Below are 21,517 nucleotides of genomic sequence, written 5' to 3'. Positions count from 1 at the left end.
TTAATGTTTCACAATAATTAATGGATAGTTCACTTTCAAAAAAATGTTTGCTGATAATTTACTCACCCCGATGACATCCAAGGTATCCATGTATTTCTTTCTTCAGTCGAAAAGAAATTTAAGGTTTTTGAGGAAAACATTTCAGGCATTTTCAACACAGTTGGTTTTCATTAAAGTCCATTCTGTGTTGAAAAAGCCTGGAATGTTTTCCTCAAAAACCTTAAATTTCTTTTCGACTGAAGAAAGAAATTCATGGATATCTTGGATGACATTGGGGTGAGTAAATTATCAGCAAACATTTTTTTTTTAAAGTGAACTAATCCTTTAAGAAGGTCCTTATACCTTCCCAAAGCCAAGAGATCCTTTTATCGCAAGGAACATTAACTCCTTGAAATCCTCCTCTTCTGACACACCTCTTGGTAGATAGAGGGTCAGGGCACACGTTGAAGAATAGGGAATTCTTCGGCTTGGCTCCTCTTGGTCATAAAACTCCACTTTGCACTTTTGCTGAAACCCCAGTGGAGGGACAGAATCTGCTGCAGTGACAAAGACTAGGACATCCTCAAAGGATATGCCCACATCTTCTTCTGTTTAAGTTTTCAAAACAGAAAATGTAAAAGACAAAAAGCTAAATCTAATTAGTAGTTTATATGGGGCACCTTGTGTCAAAATATGATTTATGGTTTTATGACATATGTTTATGACAGGAAATGTCCATATTTGGGGGTTTTATGACCACCAGGTGGGTGACCTTTGACCATGTGTGTTTCCGGAATGTTTATGGTTGTTTGTTTATGATAGTGATCTGCTTGTGTGACTGATAGGAATGTTTTCAGCTGGGTGATTTTTATTATATCAGGATAATGTTTTACAGAATTGATTGATTGATTTTGATTGATTTTACTTTATTAATACCCAGAGGGAAATTCATATGTCACAGCAGTACAAAAACACAATGAATAAATAGACGGCAACAACAACAGATAACATACACACAACAACAAGTCTTGTTCTCAAGTATCATTTTTACAAAGCATTATGATTATACGAACAGGATAAAAAATAAATAAAAAAGTATATCATCTTATATAACACTGATTATAAAATCTAATTGCGGTTGGAAAAAAAGACTTTCTAAAACGCTCTTTATGGCAGCGTGGATGAATTTATCTTGAGCTATGGGTACTCACAAAAGCTCGACATATTTCATTAAGAGGATGACAGTCATTAGTCATAAGAGAAAGTTTCCCAATCATTCTATCCTGCACTATCTCCTCTAAAGTGGGTAACACACTCCCCACAACAGAACCTGCCTTCTTTATAAGTTTATTTAACTTATTCTTCTCCTTTTCCAACAGCCCCCCTCCCCAACATGTGATGGAGAACAAAATCACAGATGAGACTACAGAGTCATGAATGTCTTAAGCAGTACCTGACGTACCCCAAAGGATCTCAGTCGTCTTAACAAATGAATACGACTCTGACCCTTCTTATAGACATGAATCGTATTATCAGACCAGTTGAGCTTGTTGTTCAGATATACACCCAAATACTTTTAAGTTGTTACAATCTCAACTTCTGACTCTCTTAAATTTAATGCTACCACTTTCTGAGGAAGTCTACTAAAATCAACCACTATTTCCTTTGTCTTACTAGCATTTAGCCTGAGACCGTTTTTATCACACCAGTCCACAAATCTCTTTATTAGCTCCCTATATTCTCTCTCATCGTGGTGCTTTATACAGCCAACTATTACGGAATCATCTGAAAATTTCTGGAGATGACAAGATTTAGATTTATACTGAAAATCTGATGTATAAAAAGTGAACAAAAATGGTGCTAAAACCGTTCCTTGAGGAACTCCAGTGCTGCACTTCACTACTTGAGACACACAGTCCTGCATCCTCACATACTGTGGTCTATTGGAGAGATAATCAGTTATCCAATTGACCATACCCTGATGTACTCCGACATTTTCCATCTTACTTCGTAGTAGTGAAGGCTGAATAGTGTTAAATGCACTAGAGAAATCAAAGAATGTAATTCTAACTGTGCTGTCCGGGGTCTCTAAATGACTGAAGGATTTATGCAAAAGGTAAATAAGTGCATCATCCACACCAACACCAGTTTTGTAAGCGAACTGTAATTTATCGTCAGCACCACACAATACTGACTTTAAATGGTTTAAAACCAATCTCTCAAAAACCTTCATTATCTGTGCTGTTAATGCAATAGGCCTATAGTGCAAGAACTCAGTAGGATTTGTTAATTTAGGTACGGGTACTACACATGATGTCTTCCATAAAACAGGTAATTTTTCTAAACGCAAACTCAAGTTAAAAATATAATGAACCACCCTGCAAAGTTGATCAGCACAGGACTTTAAAACTCTAGAATTAATACCATCTGGACCCGGGGATTTCTTCGTCTTAATTTTCCTTAGCCCACTTCTTACTTGTTCAACTGATATTGAAAAAACAGGATCATACTCACAAATGGGAGAAAAGGATGAGCTTAGAGCTCGAGGTGGATGTGATGAAGAACTCTGTGGTAAACTACTTAATGGAGAATGTACAAAAACATTAGACCCAACATCAAATCTGTTAAAAAATACATTTAATTTATCTGCCCATGTCTGACCACCAGAGGCAATGTATCTCCTTGCTTTATTCTTATGCCCGGACATCATATTTAGATCTTTCCAAACCTCCTTCATGTTCTTTTGTTGTAATTTTCGTTCCATTTTTAACTTGTATATCTCTTTCCCCTCTCTAATTTTTACTTTTAGTAACCTCTGTACTCTCTTTTGCTCATCCTTATCACCCGCTAGAAAGACCCTCTTTTTCTCGTTTAATAATCCTTTTAACTCAGAGGTTACCCAGGGTTTGTTATTTGAATAACATTTGATCTTTTTAGTAGGTACTGTGTTATCAACGCAAAAGTTTATATAATCTGTAATACACTCAGTTAAACTATCAATGTCCTCATCATGTGATTTACACAGAACGTCCCAATCAGTTGTTTCAAAACAATCCATTAATGCTTCATTGACTGAATCAGACCATATCCGAACTGTTCTTATTACTGGCGGTTGCTTCCTCACAACCGGCACATAAACAGACCTAATATAAACAAGGTTATGATCCGATCGTCCCAATGGTGGAAGTGGTGAGGATCTGTAGGCTTCTTTCACATTTGCATAAAACAAGTCCAAGTACTGAGTAAACGTGGGTAGAGTATCATGTAGAGATGCTTGATTAAAATCACCAGAGATTGTAATCAGTGATTGGGGATATTTTGACTGTATCCTGGCTGTAACAGTATTCATATATTCACAAGCATTAGTCACATTGGCCGAAGGAGGGATATACACCGTTATCGCTATCACATAAGAAAATTCTCTTGGCAAATAGTACGGTCTCAGCCCCACCGCAAGTAGTTCAATATCCAGTTTTTCTTTAATCGTGATATGACCCGGATTGCACCAGCGTTCATTTACAAACAGTGCCAGCCCACCTCCTTTCCTCTTACCCGTCTCCACAGCACACCTGTCCGCTCGCACAAGATGAAAGCAATCCAATTTTGCAACCGAGTCCGGCGTTCTCTCACTCAACCAAGTCTCAGTTAGACAAATAAAACTGCATTCGCGATACTCCCGTTGCATCCTTGTTAGTGCCGTGAGCTCCTCCATTTTATTCCCAAGCGACCGGACATTTCCCATGATAATCGCGGGTAAAGATGGTTTATGTCGTCTTTTCTTCAGTCGCTGCTTTACTCCAGCTCTACAGCCCCTTCTCCTCCTCCTTAATTCCACAGGAATCTCCCTTCTAGGTACAGATGACATCGCTGTGTGCTGAAGTGCCAATAGTTGTTCTCTTGAATAAATAATGGAGCAAAAGTTTGGTGCTTCCGATACAGTCCCCAAAGTTCCAATTAAGAACGCCAAGATAAAAATAATCATAATCCAATGCTTCTTGATACTCTCGAACTTAGGACCATATATAAACACATTTCTCAGACATCGAAAAAAAGAATTAAAAACATAAGAAAAATAAAAAAGGTTAAAAACATTCAGAGCTGCTGCGACAGGCTGCCACGTACACGGCGCCATCTTGGATGAAATTATGAAAATGAAGAGATCTGCCATCATGGATATGATTTTCAGATGGATCAGCATCGTCCGTATGCCTGTGGGAGAGAATGAAAACGGGGGATGAGTTTAAAGAAATAGCATTGGTACTAAATAAATCATATAAAATAACAGATAGCCTATATGAAATAAGATTACAATTATCAAATATAAGTATTTTAAAGTAAGTTTTAAACATGTGTTGCACTTAATGATAATGATGCGATCTTTATGCGTCTATGGTTAAAATGGTTAATGTCTGGTTGGTGAGAATGAAACAACTAGTTGTAAGAAATACAAATCATGGCTGTTAAATAAATAAAAATATATAAAAATATGTTGTTAAGATTACATTTAATATTTAAAAGCTAGGTTTAAACCAGGGTCGAAGTGAAACTCTGTGGCTCAAACTACTAGGAGTGCGCGCCGCCGATCAGAGATTTTCTGCTCATAAGAAATATGTCAGAGTGATTTGCTTTCAGATTACCCATCCACGTCTAAAAATAAACCAATAGATAATATATGAAATGAGATTTATTTAAGTATAAGTATATAATCAGAGCAAGGTGAAGTGTACTTACATGTCAGAATGATCCGAACGCCGATGGGTTAAAATCCTGCGCTCGGTGTGTCAGAAGTGTCCGAGCAGCGCTCCACGCGATGCAGCAGGGTTGTGAAATGATAGCGGACCATGGATCTTAGTGAACTCACGGGTAGGTCTCGGTCTGTTTGGTTCGTTCACGCAGCGGTCCGAAGTCCGCGGTCCAAACTGAAGAGCCACGAACCGCTGTTCCGTGAAATTCCGAGAATGAGAGCTGATGCATACCCAAAAGTTTGGCGACAGGATCCCACGGCGCTCCATGTATTGCTTTGATCAAAGCGATTAAAAGATAAGTTCAGACACTTACGTTTACAATCAAAGAGTACCCCCCACTGTCTCATGTCATAAAATCTCTTATCTTATTCCTTTCCTGTCTGGGGCAGTGTGTATTGTATTGGTGAATAGTGTGAAGTGTAAGTTTATTATCTACTGATTAAACCTAGACTATTGTTCCCTAACACTGGGGACCTGTAGCCATACAGTCTCTGAGGTGAGATCTGCCAATTAAGATAATTTGATTGATCCAGCTGTCTGAAAGCCCGGCTCACGGACCATGTTGAAATAAATGTATTAAAACATCATGGATCTTATTCCAACATTATTCTGTTATTTTTATTTAGTAAATGACTAATCATTTATTTATTTTAAGATGATCTGTGTGGGAATAAAGTATAGTAAATAGTAGCTAGGACTACATTTCGATGTTGGATTAAATTAATCTAAATAAATTGTTCAACAATCCCGAGATAAACATTAATTCGATACATTTTCATGGTAAACTCATAGTATGAGTCGAAATTTATTTAAACAATTTAAAAAAGTCTAAACAAAATAAATGTTATACGAAAATAGCTTATAATATTTATGAAACATTGATCTGTTATGAGGATACACGATGGGTATTTAAATCTTGGTATGTGTAATAATAGGCGACCCGTAATAACCATTAAATTGGTACATTTTGACAGCATGTATTCTGTGTCTATATGCGTTTATTTTATTTAAAACATTTTATTAATTTAGTTATAAACTATGGTAATGCTGATATAGTTCTGTTGTTAAATACAGATTATCAGAATCTAAACAATTAGCCTTTTATATTGATCTATTAAAACGTTTTAAACTAAATAAATGTTATACGGAAATATCTTATAATATTTATAAAACAGCGATCTGTTATAAAATAATTAACCAATTTTACTTTGGGGATTTAAACAAATACAATTTAACATATCGAATTTATTCCGGTAGGATGTATTCCGTATTCTTATTGGCCTGTGTAATTTTACGAATGTCATAGATCCGCCCAGGCCCCTGCGGAGGCGCTACGTTTAAACTCAGCAACCACGAACGAGCCACTTCATTGCTAGCTAGACCTCATCCCCGCCCCTAATCCAAGATGGCAGAAACTATGTTCGTCCTGTATTGTTTGTCTCTTGTTTGGGAATGGCATCTCTTTTAAATATTATTTTTTAACCTTGAGAATTACAACATTTGGACTTTTAAAGCATACTGAGTGGATTACTGTGTTGTGCCGTGGAGTTTACTCGCTTATTCCTGGTATTTTTGGGCCTCTGGATCTCTGCACTACTGACTCACAGTTTGCATCATTCTTTGGAACAGCAAGAGGTACATCACCACCACTACATCTGTGTGTTTTGCCTTGAATGGGTGAAAGAAACCCCCAAAAATCCTTGATTGACATCGAGGCACAGTACTGTGTTTTATTGGTGATTGTTTTCAAACTGGATTTGCTTATATAGCTGTGTGCTAGTAGCCATTTTGTGCTTTGGCCTACACTACATGGACTTTTATTTTGGCTCATCCACTAGCAACTAGCCACAGGCAACAATTGCAACAATTTTAAGCACTACTTGCAGCAAAGTAGGTGGCTTTCTCATAGCTGCTACCAGCTAGCTATCACTAGCTGCAGTTACAGCTACCTCACTGCCTGCCTACTACGGACTCAGCTCCCCCATCCCACCAGTTTATCGTCTGCTGCAGCCTTAGTAGCTACAGCCTCAGCTGGTTTAACCATCCGACTGACATCGGCTACAGCCACAGTTGCCTCCATCTCTGGGCAGTTATCTGTTAAAGTCTCAGCTGCATCTTCCACCACTGGACTTGTCGTCTGCTACGGCCTCCGCTGCCTCCGTCACTGGACTGGTCGTCAGCAGCCTTAGCTGCTGCTTTCTCCACCACCGCATTTGTCGTCTGCTAAGGTCTCAGCTGGTTTTATTGCTGGATTTGTCGTCTGCTACAGCCTTGGTTGCCTTCACCACCACCAGGCTGTCACCGGCTACATCCTCAGCTGTCTCCAATACTGGACGGTCGTCTGTTTCAGCTATCGTCTTGTTTCAACTTAACGGTCTTCTGTTAACTACTTTTTAACTTTTTTCTATTTTACCTTTTGTTATACAAAGCTGTCTGTCTAGTGTTTTTAAAAATGAAGTTTTATTTAGTCTTGTTTATCTTTCTGATTCCCCTTAATAGTGGGGTTGTCCATTTACAGTCAGAAAATGAGTCCATCCAAATGGAGTTCCCTTATGTAGTCTCAAGGCCTGAAATCTTTTCCACGGTCCAATTTAAATCACAGGGGCCAAGTCATTCATTTATGTTTGTTTATAAGGCTACAAATCTACTCCACGTTCACTGCCTCTCCATTTTGAAGGATTGGTTTATTGTCTCTGCAGACTCACTTCCTGCTTTTTTTATATCATTAAATTCTAGATCTGGGACTTTCTGCTGCAAATCAGCTAAGTCCAGACTCCTTGTTATTATTTTATTACTAATCTCTGGAAATGTTCAGCCTAATCCTGGCTCTGATAGCCTTACGATATGTGATACACCTGAAGATTTTAAATCAAGGTCTGGCCTGGGTATTATTCATCTCAATGTTCGGAGTTTAATGTCCAAACTGGATATGGTCAATTTATGGGTCAAGTCAACTGATGCTGACATTGTTGTTTTATCTGAAACCTGGCTGACTAAATCTGTCCTTGATAAAGATATTGGCATCGATGGTTATAATGTGTATCGTTCAGATCGCCCAAAAAGAGGGGGAGGTGTTGCTATTTATATCAAATGCAAATTTAATTCTAGTTTAGTGCTCTCAAAATCGGTGTGTAAACAATTTGAGTTTTTGGCCTTGAACCTTGAAGTCTCAAAAGACCACCAAATCAGGTTGGTTGGTTGTTATAGAACTCCGTCTGCGTCAAATGACTCTTCATCTACATTATCAAATTTGTTAAGTCAAGTTATTTGTAATGACACTATTGTTGTTGGTGATTTGAACTGGGACTGGCTAAGGCCGATATCGGATGCTTTTAAAGAGCAGTGTGACAGTTTAAATTTGACTCAATTAATTAACACTCCTACTCGGCCAAATCCTAAATGTCCGGAGAAATCATCACTCATTGATTTAATCCTGACCAATGTCCCTTTTAAGTACTCTGCAATAGGTGTTTTTGCTAATGATGTGAGTGATCACTGTGTGATTGCTGCTGTTAGAGATACTAAGGTGCCCAAGTCTGCACCTCATATTGTTGAAAGGCGAAATATGAAAATGTTTGTTGAGCAGGGTTTTTTATATGATTTATTTTATTTTGACTGGAGTAGAATTGCCTTGATTATGATGTGGAATTAGCCCTGACTTTTTTTCAAAACAGTTTTCTTGATATTCTGAACAGACATGCACCTATTCGTAAATTTAGAATTAAGGGTCGGGACAATCCCTGGTTTACTCCTGAGATTTCTAATTTGCTCCACGAAAGAAATGTAGCCTGGGCAAAAGCAAGGAGTTCGGATACTGATGCTGACTGGGTTGTGTTCAGACGGTTGCGAAACAGATTCACTTCACTTTTCAGAAAAGCTAAAGCTGAATTTTATTTATCTGAAACCACAGAGAATCTAAATAACCCCAAAAAATTCTGGAAAACTATTAAGTCATTATCTTCATCAACTAAACCAACAGGCTTTCCATTGTCTCTAGTTAAGAATGGTGCATCTATATCTGACAAAGTAAAAATGTTAAATTGTTTTAATGAGCATTTCATATCATCTGGATTTTTGTTTAATTCTGTTGCCCCTATAGTGTCAGAGTCTTTAAATGACACCTTTATTACTGCCGACAAAACTTTCAGTTTTAGCTCCTTCTCTGTTGCTGATGTTCATAAAGCCCTGAAACAATTGAATCCTCGAAAACCTGCGGGCCCTGATCACTTAGAACCTTTCTTTTTGAAATTGGCTGCAGATATACTAGCTGAACCTCTGACTCATCTTTTTAATCTTTCACTGGTCACGAACAAAATTCCCAAGGTATGGAAGTCTGCTTATGTTTTACCACTTTTGAAAGGAGGTGACCCTACTTTGCCAAATAATTACAGACCCATTTCCAAACTTTCAGCTTTGGCCAAAGTGTTGGAATCTTTGGTTGGTGAACAAGTGAAAGATTATTTAAATGCTCAATCAGTTTTATCTAAGCATCAATCTGGTTTTAGGAAAAAACACAGCACTACCACTGCTGCTATAAAAGTAATTAATGATATAGTCAAAGCGCTTGATGATAAGAAACACTGTGTGTCTATGTTCATTGATTTGTCCAAAGCATTTGACACTGTTGACCATAGTATACTAGTTCAGAGACTGATCAGTATAGGTATGTCTCAGCACTCTGTGGGCTGGTTTATTAACTACCTCGCTGATAGGACTCAAGCTACACAAGTTGATGGCCTAACGTCAAAATATGTATCAATCTGTAAAGGGGTCCCGCAGGGCTCCATTCTTGGGCCACTTTTATTTACTATTTATATAAACTGTCTTGGGGAAAATGTCCAACATGCATCTTTCCATTTTTATGCAGATGATACAGTCATTTATTGTTGTGCAGCTACCATTAGGAAGGCCTATGAATGCTTGCAAACTGCTTTCGATAGAGTGCAAGCACAGCTTTATCATTTAAAGCTTGTGCTTAATGCAGAGAAGACCAAAGTAATGGTCTTTTCAAACTCAAGGAAAAATGAGTTGGATCTAAATATTGTTACTTATCAGGGTAAAACAATTGAGGTAGTTTCATCTTATAAATATTTAGGATTTTTAATTGATGATCATCTTTCTTTTAAGCTTCATATACAGAATTTAGTGAAAAAGTTGAAATTGAAGCTAGGTTTTTTCTTTAGGAACAAATCTTGTTTTACTTATTCTGCCAGAAAAAGGATAGTCGAGGCCACATTTCTCTCAATGATTGACTATGGTGATCTGTTGTATATGAATGCCCCATCAAAGTGTCTTCAGATGTTGGATGCTGTGTTTCATGGAGCTTTAAGGTTTATTTCAAATTGCAGACCCCTCACTCATCACTGTACACTTTACTCCACAGTGAATTTGCCCTCTCTGTCAAATCGCCGGCTTACTCACCTTTATATTTTTATTTATAAGGGCATCATAGGCAGACTACCATGCTACATATCCGAATTTCTTTCTTTTACACAGAGTACTTATGGTTTACGGTCCCAGAAAATTCTCTCATTGAATGTACCTCAAGCCCGGACAGAGTTTTTCAAAAAGGCTTTCATGTTTTTTGGACCTTCGACTTGGAATGACCTACAGAAAACACTTAAACTACAGTGTCTAGTTTCATTGAATGATTTTAAACGTTATGTTAAATCTATAGAACATGAGTCCATCCACATGTGCAAATGTTTTAAGTAATGGCACTTTTATTTTGAAATGTACTTGAGTAGTCTTTGCCCTTTTTGTGTTTGTTTTGTGATTGTGTGATCTAATTTGTTCTGCTATCTTGGCCAGGTCTCTCTTGAAAAAGAGATTCTATATCTCAATGAGACTAACCTGGTTAAATAAAGGTTAAATAAATAAAATAAATTTTATCGCTTCTGCACCTTCACGTCTGGACGAACCATGGCTACGAATCAAGGTAAGACACTTCTTTTGGCTTTTAAGCTGTGATGGGACGAATTATTATTTAATTTGAAAAGTGATCCGATTTAAATGGCTGATAGAATAATTCTAACCATCGTTATAGGTTACGATATCTGCACTGTAAAAAATTCTGCTGTGATTTTACAGTAAATTACTGGCTACTAATTGCATTACTTTCACAGTAATTTACAGTAAGAAAATTTAATGTAAATTACAGCAAAATGACAGTTGTGTACAGTGATTTCACAGTTAATGATACCACATCATTACTGTAATTTCACAGTGCATAACTGTATAAATATAGTTATCAGCTGTAACTTGAACAGTAATTTATTGTGTTTCAGCTGTAAAAGTAATGCAATTAGTAGCCAGTAATTAACTGTAAACTTACAATTTAATACAGTAATGCAATATGATGACATAAAAGTAGTAAAAAAAAAGATTAAACAATAGTTTCCACAATTGATTTTATTTTCAATAAAATTGTTACAATATAACAAACGTTGCAAGAGTCGTTGCATAACAGCGGGCAAGAGTAGGCAACGAGATGGCAGTCCAAAAAACACAGCCAGAGCTAAATAACAAAAAAATAGGTAGAAGTGAAGGTCTTGACCAGAAGGGCAGTCCAACATATTCAGTGGCGATATGGCAAGTAAAAACGGAGAGCCAAACAATGACCGGAGCAAATGAAAAAAGTAATACCATCAAAACAAAACAAATAACATAGGAACCCAAGACCCAACAGATGAGGCGAACCTAGATGAGGCGAAAATCTGGTCTATGGTATCCAGACTGCCTTTCAGCGTGAATAAAATCCACCCCAACTGCTCGCCAATTTCAGATCCCTCCATTTTCACATCGCTGAAGATTCTCCTCTCACTGAAGAGACGTCCAGTCAAGACGTCCCAAAGTCTGCACAGTGGGTTGTGATGTAGCTGGTTCTTCCTGAACAAAATGAAGAATCAGTATAAGAAAAGAGAAGTAAATTGATTCAATTTATACTCCCAATGACAAGCTAAAATCTTACTTAAAGGGATAGTTCACCTAGAACTGAAAATTCTGTCATTTACTCGCCCTCAAGTTGTTCCAAACTGGTTTGAGTTTTTCTTTATTTGAGCAAAAAATATATTTTGAGAATTGAAAATGAAACAGTTGATGGGCCCTATTGACTTCCATAGTAAAAAAAATATATATATATATATATATATATATATACTATGGAAGTCAATGTGGCCCCATCAGCTGTTTAATTTTTTGGGTGAACTACACATCCTGCAACATCTCGTTTGGCATCCATGTAATGTGCTTCTATAATGTATTTCAGCTTCAACACATTGGACAATTTTGCTTAAAGGGTTAGTTTACACAAAAATAACAATTATTTTGTTAATTACTCACCCTCATGTACATTCACACCTATAAGACCTTTGTTCATCTTCGGAACACAAATGAAGATATTTTTAATGATATTCTGAGAGCTTTCTGACCTTCCATTGGGAGCAATGCAACTAACACATTCAAGGCCCAGAACGATTGGAAAGACATCATTGAAGTAATCCATGTGACTGCAGTGGTTTAACCAATTTTATGAAGCGATGCGGGTGCTTTGTTTTTGCAACAACAAGGAGGAGCACTACGACGCACGCATATTGTGTTGACTCGAGACTGGGTGTTGTTCCGTGAATGTGCTTTAGATAATATAATTTTGTAAACAGAGGTAAATTATGGTTTTAAATTATAAATTGAGGTTAAACTACTGGAGTCACATGGATTACTTTAATGGTGTCGTTACTACCTTTCTGGGGCTTGAATATATTAGTTGCGTAGGCTACCAATGGAGGAACAGAAAGCTCTTGGAGTTCATTAAAAATATCTTAATTTGTGTCCCGAAGATGAACGCAGTTCTTACAGGTTTGGAACGGCACGAGGGTGCATAATTAAGGACAGCATTTTTTCTTTTTTTGCTGAACTATACCTTTAAGGAATCCTGGAAACACCTTAAATCAGCATGTATTCGCCAATTTTCTGGAAGAACTGAAATGCAGATAAGAAAACTGAAACAGTTTCACAAAAACAAAACAAAAACTTTCTGCATTTTTACATTTTCCATAAAAAGAAAAGAAAAGCAGTTTTGAATTATTCACTTGAAGCTTCATATAAAATACTCAGAAAAGTAAAATGTTAGCTGCAGCCCTATTTTACAGTGCAAAGTATGGTAATAAAAGCATAAAAGCACTTTTATGAAATAAGCTTGTTCCCACATTTGACAAATTGTGTTTACACAAATATATTGCTTTAACTTTAGCATCATTTAAAGGGTTAGTTCACCCAAAAATTAAAATTCTGTCAGTAATTACTCTCCCTCATGTTGTTCCAACCCCGCAAGACTTTCGTTCATGTACACAAACGAAGATATTTTTGATGAAATCTGAGAGCTGGATCACTCTTCCATAGGCTTCTTAAGGGATTGAAACTTGCCGGCCCAGAAAGTTATTAAAGACATTGTTAAAATAGTCCAAGTGACTACAGTGGCTCAACCATATGATTATCAAGCGACGAGAATACTTTTTGTGCGCAAAAAAAATTAACGACATTATTCCACTATTCATTATGTTCTCCGTGGGCCTGAGTGTGTTCACGTAGTGTAACTGCTCAGTGCGTCTGTGTTGCACATCACACGCGTCACACACATGACCAGCGCCGGCCAATATGAGCCTATGTGGTGACGTGCAACACAGACGCGTTACGTGAACCCACTCGAGGCTAGGGCTGGGCGATAAAACGATAACGATAATTATCGCAATATAATTTTTCTCGATAAAACGATATCAGGAGTTCGATAAATGTTCGATAATGTTTTTGCGCCAAAAGCGGAACGAATCTCATTTGAACCGCGCGCCACACGGACCGTTTATCCGCTCGGCTCAAAGTCCAAACGGCAGCGTGAGCGCGAGCTCACTCGAGCAGACGCGTTTACTCTGATCGGCCTCGATCACTAGATCCAGTGAGAGCGCTTGAATTCAGCGAGGAACACAAATGTCTCAGTGATTTAAACCAGTTTAAAGGCAGATGAGAACGCGCTGACGAACAGGAGAAGCACTGTGCGCAGCGATACAGTCAGAAGCTTCTCCGTCGACACATTCCCATCATTTACCACGGATTTAACGTTAACGTTAGCCTAGTAATATTAACTGCACCATGAAATGTGGGATATATATATTGAATTGTATAATATTATTAATGTAGACAATGTATTAAAGGACTAATGGAATATAATTCGTTTTAAATAATGTATTTAGGCTACTGGTTTTCATAAATACCATAGAAACCATAAAGTTACATTTTATCTGTGGTTATCATGATGATCTAAATGCATGATGCTGGATGACCAATGGTTAATTTTAATAAAACTAAAGAATATTACATTTTACCAAATAAAAATAATGTTGTTACTTTTTTTTTAACAGATGTTACTGTTTTTGTTAATGAACATAAATTGTATGAAGTAAATCTGCATCCTAACTCAAGCTAATACTACTGAAATAAAGATATTTATTTTGTTAAGGAAAAATGACAAATGTTTGAATGTTCTACCTCGGATTTGTGAATGTTCACCTGTTTGGCAAGTGTTTGTCATGATATGTTCTGACAAGAGTAGTTTAAAAACACAACGCTCTGGTTTCTACAGCTTTCACTTAGGAGTACAAATCTGTCTTTAAACTTGAAATAAATAAAGATTTGACATTTATCGATATCGACTGATATAAAAAAAAATATTGTGATATTTTTTTTTGGCCATATCGCCCAGCCCTATGAGGGAGTGTAATTAATGACAGAATTTTAATTTGTGGGTGAACTAACCCTTTAATAGCTTCAATAAACATCTTACTGCAGAACTATATCTAGCTTAACACAGAGACAGTGTTTCGTTAGTCCGCTCTGAAGTTTAGATTGCTTACATTAGATTGACATCCGTTCAAAGTCAAGAGCTCCCTGATCAGTGTGCAGACTTGCTGGTTTATGTGTCCTCTCTGCCTCTGCCATCTCTGGGTTGATGCCCAAGAAGCACCTATAAACAAAAAGACAGAAGAAAGCTGTTAGTTTTATTCAAGTGGGATGAAAAACGTGTCAGTCCCAGTCACCACCTTTAGTGGGTCACTGGATTTACAGTACAAAGCTAAACTAAAGTTAGCTCAGTTTTAACAAGCTGACATTACTTTGATTTAGTTAAACAGCAAACATTTAAATAACGTTAACAGCAACTGAAAAACATTTTTCCATCACAAACACACAGTCTTAAATAGTCTGGCAACAAAGTAGAGGTGTGTGATTTACCCAGGTCAAGCATTATGCACACAACAACGTGCACGCTGTTTGCAGAGGATGGAGTAAGAGTATGTTGGCCTGTCCATCTCCCTATGTCTGTTTCTGCTTGTAACTGAACGTACTCTTCCTCCTAGAATTAGTTAACGTTATTACCCGTTCAGACAAAATGGCTCCTAATATCTCCAGATGTCGACCTGTTTTTAATGTAGAATAGCACAACTAATCTCCACTAATTCAGTGATAAACATTTAATTTACTATATCTTTTTCACAATAAAAGCATCCAGTTGTTTTGCAACACACTTCATTTTTCTGTTGACGAGACAGACAAATGGCTGCTCCGTTTCACACACAAAGCAGGGGAGAAAATTATGAAGTTCAGCTAACGTTACTAATTTGAGATGAATTTATGAAATTTGAACTGTATTTCAGCATTTATTTGCCCAAATTCACAACACTATAATTGATCTAGTTGATAATAACTGTCATACCCACATATAAGGCCACAGCTTACCTTATAACTTTATTTCCCGGTGGTCACCATAGAAAAATGCTGTGGGAAAAGAGAACGCTGTTAGAGAAACTAAGAAAAGCATTAAGCAAAAGTAAAAATTTCGACGATGTAACTTTAGCTAACGTGTCTCACAGTTAACCTTACTAACTTAATACGGTACAATTAACGTTAACACTACAACCAACGTCTGTTCATTCAAATTTGCGCGCTCAAACCTAGACGCGAGTCTGCTTCGGCTAAGTTACAAAAACATGACAACAGCACCTACAACAAACGCTAATTTGGTTCATACTTTTAAATAACATGCACTATCATATAAAAAAACAGCCACCAAAATGACAAAGTTTGATATTTTAAACACTTACCGGCCGCTGAATCCATCGAGTGAGACCACGGAGGAGATGAGAGCTCAGATGACGCAGTTGCAGCGCGAAAAAGACGGAATTCACAGTAGTTTCTTGTAATAGTCCCGCCTTGCATTATTTTCACAATAAAAGTCTAAATACGGTATTATATTGTGAAATATCACAGTAAAAGCCTGTGAATTGGTAATACTGCAATTTATTGTGAAATATTACAGTTATATGTTGTGAAATCCTGGAAATATTTTACAGTGTGGTGTTGAAAATAAGTTTATTCATTATCATTATGAATGATACTCTAGTCTAGAATGTGCTTTAATTTATGTTTTATGATATGGCGATGTCGTAACATTAGGTCTAGACAGATGTTGATATTTCCTTCGTAATGGTTTATCAATATTTTGATGATTCTGTTTGTTCGAAGTTGTGGCTACGTAATTCTATACTATATGATGTAAAACATGTTTATAGTTTATAGTGCATTGGTTTTTCTTTCATAGTAAAACTTGTTCTGGTACAATTAGGTTCAGCCTTCCTGTAGCTCGCCGTTAAGCGCGTTGCGTTAACAATGCAAGTTTGGCGGTTCGAGCCCAGGCAATACCTATGTTTTAATGTATAGGATAATGCAATGTAAAATGTCGTTGCTTATTCCTATAAGGCAAATTCATGTAATTTTAACGTATTTTCACATATGGTTATTTGAATTAGGTATAAGATCGTGTTGCATTCCCGTAGTGACCTCTGTTGTTATAGCTTTCGGTAATGAGAACTGAGGTTTTCTAACACATTTTTCTCTGTTTTTAATCAATATTTTTGTTGTTTCTGGTAGTACCAGAAGTAAGTTATGGGTATTGTAATTCTATACTATATGATGTGAACATGTTTATGTTTGATCTGACTGCAATGGTTTTTTCGTTCATAGTAAAATTGTTTGGTACAATTTCCTGTTTTGGTACAAATTGGTACAGCTCTCCTGTAGCTCGCCGGTAAGAACATTGCGTTAACAAAAGCAAAGGTTGTGGGTTCGATCCCAGGTGATTGCACGTGCCTATGTATAGATGTTTAAGATAATGCAATGTAAGATGAAATGCTCAACAAATGTTTCATTTTAATAGGGCTTTTATTTTCTAGATTCAAACATTGAACTGCTCGCTTTTCAATCCATCGATCTACGTAAGTATATATTTTTTATTGTTCATACATTTATAAATATCTACATAAATGTACAAAATAAATTTACAAATTCTCCTGTTTTTATAAAATTTTTGTTTTAATTCTTCTTCTTATTAATATATATTGTTTTAATTCTTCTTATTATTATTAATATATATTTTTTTTGTTTTAATGTTTTATTATTATTATTTTTATTATTCATATTTTGTTTAATGTCTTATCATTCATATTTTGTTTAATGTCTTATTATAATTTTTATTATTCATATTTTTGCTTTAATTTTTTATTATTATTATTTTTATTAGTAATATTTTGTTTTAATTTGTATCATTATTATTATTTAATAGTAATATTTGTATATTAAAAAAAAAAATTGTAATTACATTTTTATTTTTATTTTAGTAACAGCCACGACCCCCCATGTCATAGATGTCGCGACAGACGGTAAGATAGCGCTGTAGGCTAATGATATATCCCCAATATGTACGGGTCTTGATATTTAATAAAACATTCACTATTTATTGTCTTTTCTCAGATTTGTTACATATGTCAGGAACCATCGATCTGACTCAAGAAGATCCCGAAGACCTGCCCCCAACTATCAGTATTTCTACGACCTCGTTAAGTCATGCCGATCAGACGCGACGATGCATTGATGCGATTGACCTAACGACGGAGTCAGATCAACAGCCAGACCCGAGTTTTCGCGAACCACCCCGAAAACGCAGAAGAGTGGCGGCGGATTCCATGATAACAATTTCACATAAGCCTGTGCAATATAATGGTAAAACCTTAATTTATTATTATGTTTTATTAATTTTGATTATGAGTTGTGGATTTTGTTATTCTAATCGTACTAGCTCGTGATCTAACACTGTGTTATACGTTTGGCATTGGGGGTAATTTGAGTTTTGTCGTTTCTCATTCTACACAGGTGAACAAACAGACACGTCGAACGATATAGATGTCTTAACCGACGGTAAGACAAAACTATCTTGTGATAGGCCATAGAATTGTAATTGTTTGACATTTGACAAAACATTCTATCACTTTTTCACAGATTTGTTGCAACTGATTACACAACCCGGATTTCCGGGGTTGACCCAGGAATTTCCCGAAGCGCACCTCCCTGCTACCAGTCACCCTGCTAGAATCGTTAGTCCTATTTCCACAGCATCGATATGTTCTGATGAACAAATGATACGATGCGTTGATGTGATTGACTTAACGACGGGGTCAGACGAACAGCCAGGACCGAGTTTTCACGAACCATGCCGAAAACGTCTAATTGTGTTGGAAGCCAGGCTAACAAATCCTTCTAACCCTGAGCCTGATATTGGTAAAATTCAATTTATTATTATGTTTTATTCATTTGATTATAAGTTGTATATTTCGTTATTCTAATCATACTAGCACATGTACAAAACCGTGTTGTGCTTTCGGATGTAGCTGATGTGATTGACCTAACGACGGAGTCAGACGACCAGCTAGGCCCGAGTTTTCCTGAGCCACCCCGAAAACGCTGAATTGTGTTGGATCCCGTGCTAACAACTTCTCCTAAGCATGAACTAGATAATGGTAAAACTATATTTATTATTATACATTTTGACATTAAATATTCTTATTTTTATTTATTTATTGGTTATATTCTTTTGCTCTTTCTAGTTGTCATATCAATATTTTAACGTGTTATTTATATGCTATAGGTTATTAATTGATTATGAGTTCGTTATTTTATTATTCTATTTAATCTGATGATTGTACAAACTGTTATACGCTCTGCATTAGATTTTAATTTGAACTTTGTCATTTCTCTTTCTCTACGCAGCTGATCAATTAGGCAGTACAGACGATTTTCCAGGCTGGTCCGAAACACAGCAGGAGCGATGGGATCAGGTCTCTTGGTCAAATGATGATTACGACGAGGATGTCGTGAGAGCTAGACAAACACCGTATCCTTTTGACAATCTGCACGATGCTGAAGAAGTAGAAGAAGAAGAAGTGGTCGAAGAAGAAGAGGAAGAAGAAGAAGAAGAAGAAGTGGTTCAACCTACCCCGGTGCGGAATGATCAGCCCTGTATTGATAATGCTCTGATACACGCGTTCATTAACAGACTTATTGCTCAGGGTGATGAGATTCGCAATAGAACGGAGGCGCTACACACAGAGTATCGTGCCCAGTTAGATGTATACTACACATCATTATGTCGTAGAATAGACGAGGGATTCAACACGATTAATGCACGCATGGATGTCCAGGACAGCAACATACTCGAATTACAGGGTATTTTATACGAACTAGACCAGAGACTCGAAAATTCTATCCAAAGATTGCAAGCATCTTGGTCTGAGAATCACGAGAAAGTGGTATGCATATCAAGCGATCAGCTCAGGGAACGTCGATTAATTGTCAATCTTCTCGGAGTTTTGAGCAGCGATGTACACCGAAGATAGGTCACAGCAGCGTATGTTATTTTGTATAAATTTCATTTCACTCTATTAGGTATGTTTTCAACATTATAATTCGTGTGTGTGTATTACCATTTCTGTCACGTAGTGATTTTGTACATTTGTGTTTGATTGAATGTATTTTTAAAAACTGTGAATTCTCAGGGTTTTGTGATTATTGCATAATTTCAGGTCTAAATAAAAATTAAAATGGATGATGTTAAAAAAAAATCCGTAACCGATAAACAGTGCTGTCATCCAGACCAAAATCTTTCAGACCAGTTACAGCGAATGTTTGAAATGCAAATGGATAGCCCCCATAGTTTGTGTGATACGTTACAGCAAATGATAAATACGTATCCAGAATTTGTAACACCATCTTTTAATGTAGATCCATCATCACAGACTTGTAATTTAGAGCATTTAGAAATAGCTATTGATCAATTCCCCAATATTAATCTATGTGATCGGTTACATGAATTATTAAATGAATGCAATATACAAATTGTACAAGATGGATATGCATTAAAAAATGACCATGAATCAGCATCTAGCGATCCAGTTTTCCCCGCAGGTAATGTCGATATTGATACCCCATCGTCTTTCAATGCTGCTCTCCCTACAGGTAATGTCGTTACTGAGACCCAAACATCTAGCACCACAGCCCCGCCTACAGGTAATGTTGATACTGAAAGACCGACGACTAGTAATGCATCGCTCGACGTAGATAATATTTGTACCGATAGATCCTCGACAAGTAACACCATCCGCCCCTCAGATAATCCAGGTACTGATAGGGCATCGACTAGTGATACTTTGCAACCGCTGCCCCCATCTATGCTAAGTCAACCCGTCATTGAATCGCTGATTCGTGAGGGCGGGGACGTAAATGGGTATCGTGTCTTACCGAGACCCAATTTCAATAGCATTGAATTGCGTCGGAGTATGAATCTGCGGGATATTAACTCTACAGATTTGGCGGCGTATAACATTTTCTTACACGATGCGCTTAGCGAAATTGTATCGCTTTCTAGAGAGATTGGCGGTGATTCTAGTGTCATCAATTTGACCATGACAGCCCCCAGTCTAAAATACCCCGTCAGCGTCGTTTTAACGGACGGAAATAATTATGACGTTAATACGCTTCTCGAACAAATTGAGAAAATCTTACAGAGCGATGATCAGATATTGTCGGATGAATCTATCGAGATCGAATCCAATGTCGCTATGAACAGGCGTGGTGGTGGCCGTCGTAAACTTACGGATTTGGCACTTGATCAGGTGGTCAAAAAAAAAAAGATGAGTTTATTTTGTCCCGGTAATATTTCAAATAAATTATGCTTATCTATTTGCCTGGCACATTTTCTTGACCCTCATTTACCCGAGAACATGCTAGAAAGACGGGCAACAGCCATCAACAACAGTGCCGGCTTCTCAATCGACCGCGAGATAGGCCTCGGTGACTTAGAAACGTTTGAACAACTACTCGGTATTAAAATCGTGGTATTTTACAGAACGAACGGTGGTGTACTAGAAACGTACAAAAATCACAATAATCCGCATCCAAAAACGATATGTCTCTATTTGCATGATAACCATTACTACATGATAACCAATCTTACCTCCTTCATAGGAACCAGCTATGTATGCGAATTCTGCTATGTCGGCTATTCCGATCGACGCCATCATCATTGCGCGCACGTCAGTAATGTATGTCGTGATAAGGATTGTTACAAAGTTCCTAAAAGAACAGTGCATTGCCCCGATTGTCTGCGTTTCTGTAAATCGAGCTACTGCTACACAATGCATAAAAAAACCCCAGCCGGACAAGAGCGGCCATCTTGCGATATTGTTAAATATGGCAAGCTATGTAAAAGACGATACGACGTCATAGGGTATGGCACAAGAGATCAACACAAATGTGCTCCACCACGATGCGTGCATTGCGGCGAAGATCTACCGGATATGGGGTTACACAAGTGTTTTATAATCCCTGAACCGCCTAAGGATCCTAACGAAAAATACATT

The 21,517-nt window shown here is 37.1% G+C and overlaps 2 long non-coding RNA genes across 2 annotated transcripts; one reads left to right on the top strand and one right to left on the bottom strand.

The window, feature by feature from the left end:
• Positions 1-11,058: 11,058 nt before the first annotated feature.
• LOC306988479 lies at positions 11,059-16,118 on the bottom strand. Its single transcript, XR_013795415.1, has 5 exons — positions 15,872-16,118; positions 15,507-15,545; positions 14,627-14,736; positions 12,643-12,701; positions 11,059-11,612 (listed from the first exon to the last, which is right to left on the bottom strand). It is a non-coding gene; the product is annotated as an uncharacterized lncRNA (long non-coding RNA).
• A 1,536-nt stretch (positions 16,119-17,654) lies between these two features.
• Positions 17,655-18,210, top strand: LOC306988478. Its single transcript, XR_013795414.1, has 3 exons — positions 17,655-17,825; positions 17,976-18,020; positions 18,102-18,210. It is a non-coding gene; the product is annotated as an uncharacterized lncRNA (long non-coding RNA).
• The last annotated feature ends 3,307 nt before the right edge of the window (positions 18,211-21,517 follow it).

The sequence above is a fragment of the Phoxinus phoxinus genome, assembly GCF_949152265.1.
Source record: "Phoxinus phoxinus genome assembly, chromosome: 20".
In the NCBI taxonomy this organism is placed as follows: Eukaryota; Metazoa; Chordata; class Actinopteri; order Cypriniformes; family Leuciscidae; genus Phoxinus; species Phoxinus phoxinus.
This window is presented reverse-complemented; position numbering and strand designations above follow the sequence as displayed.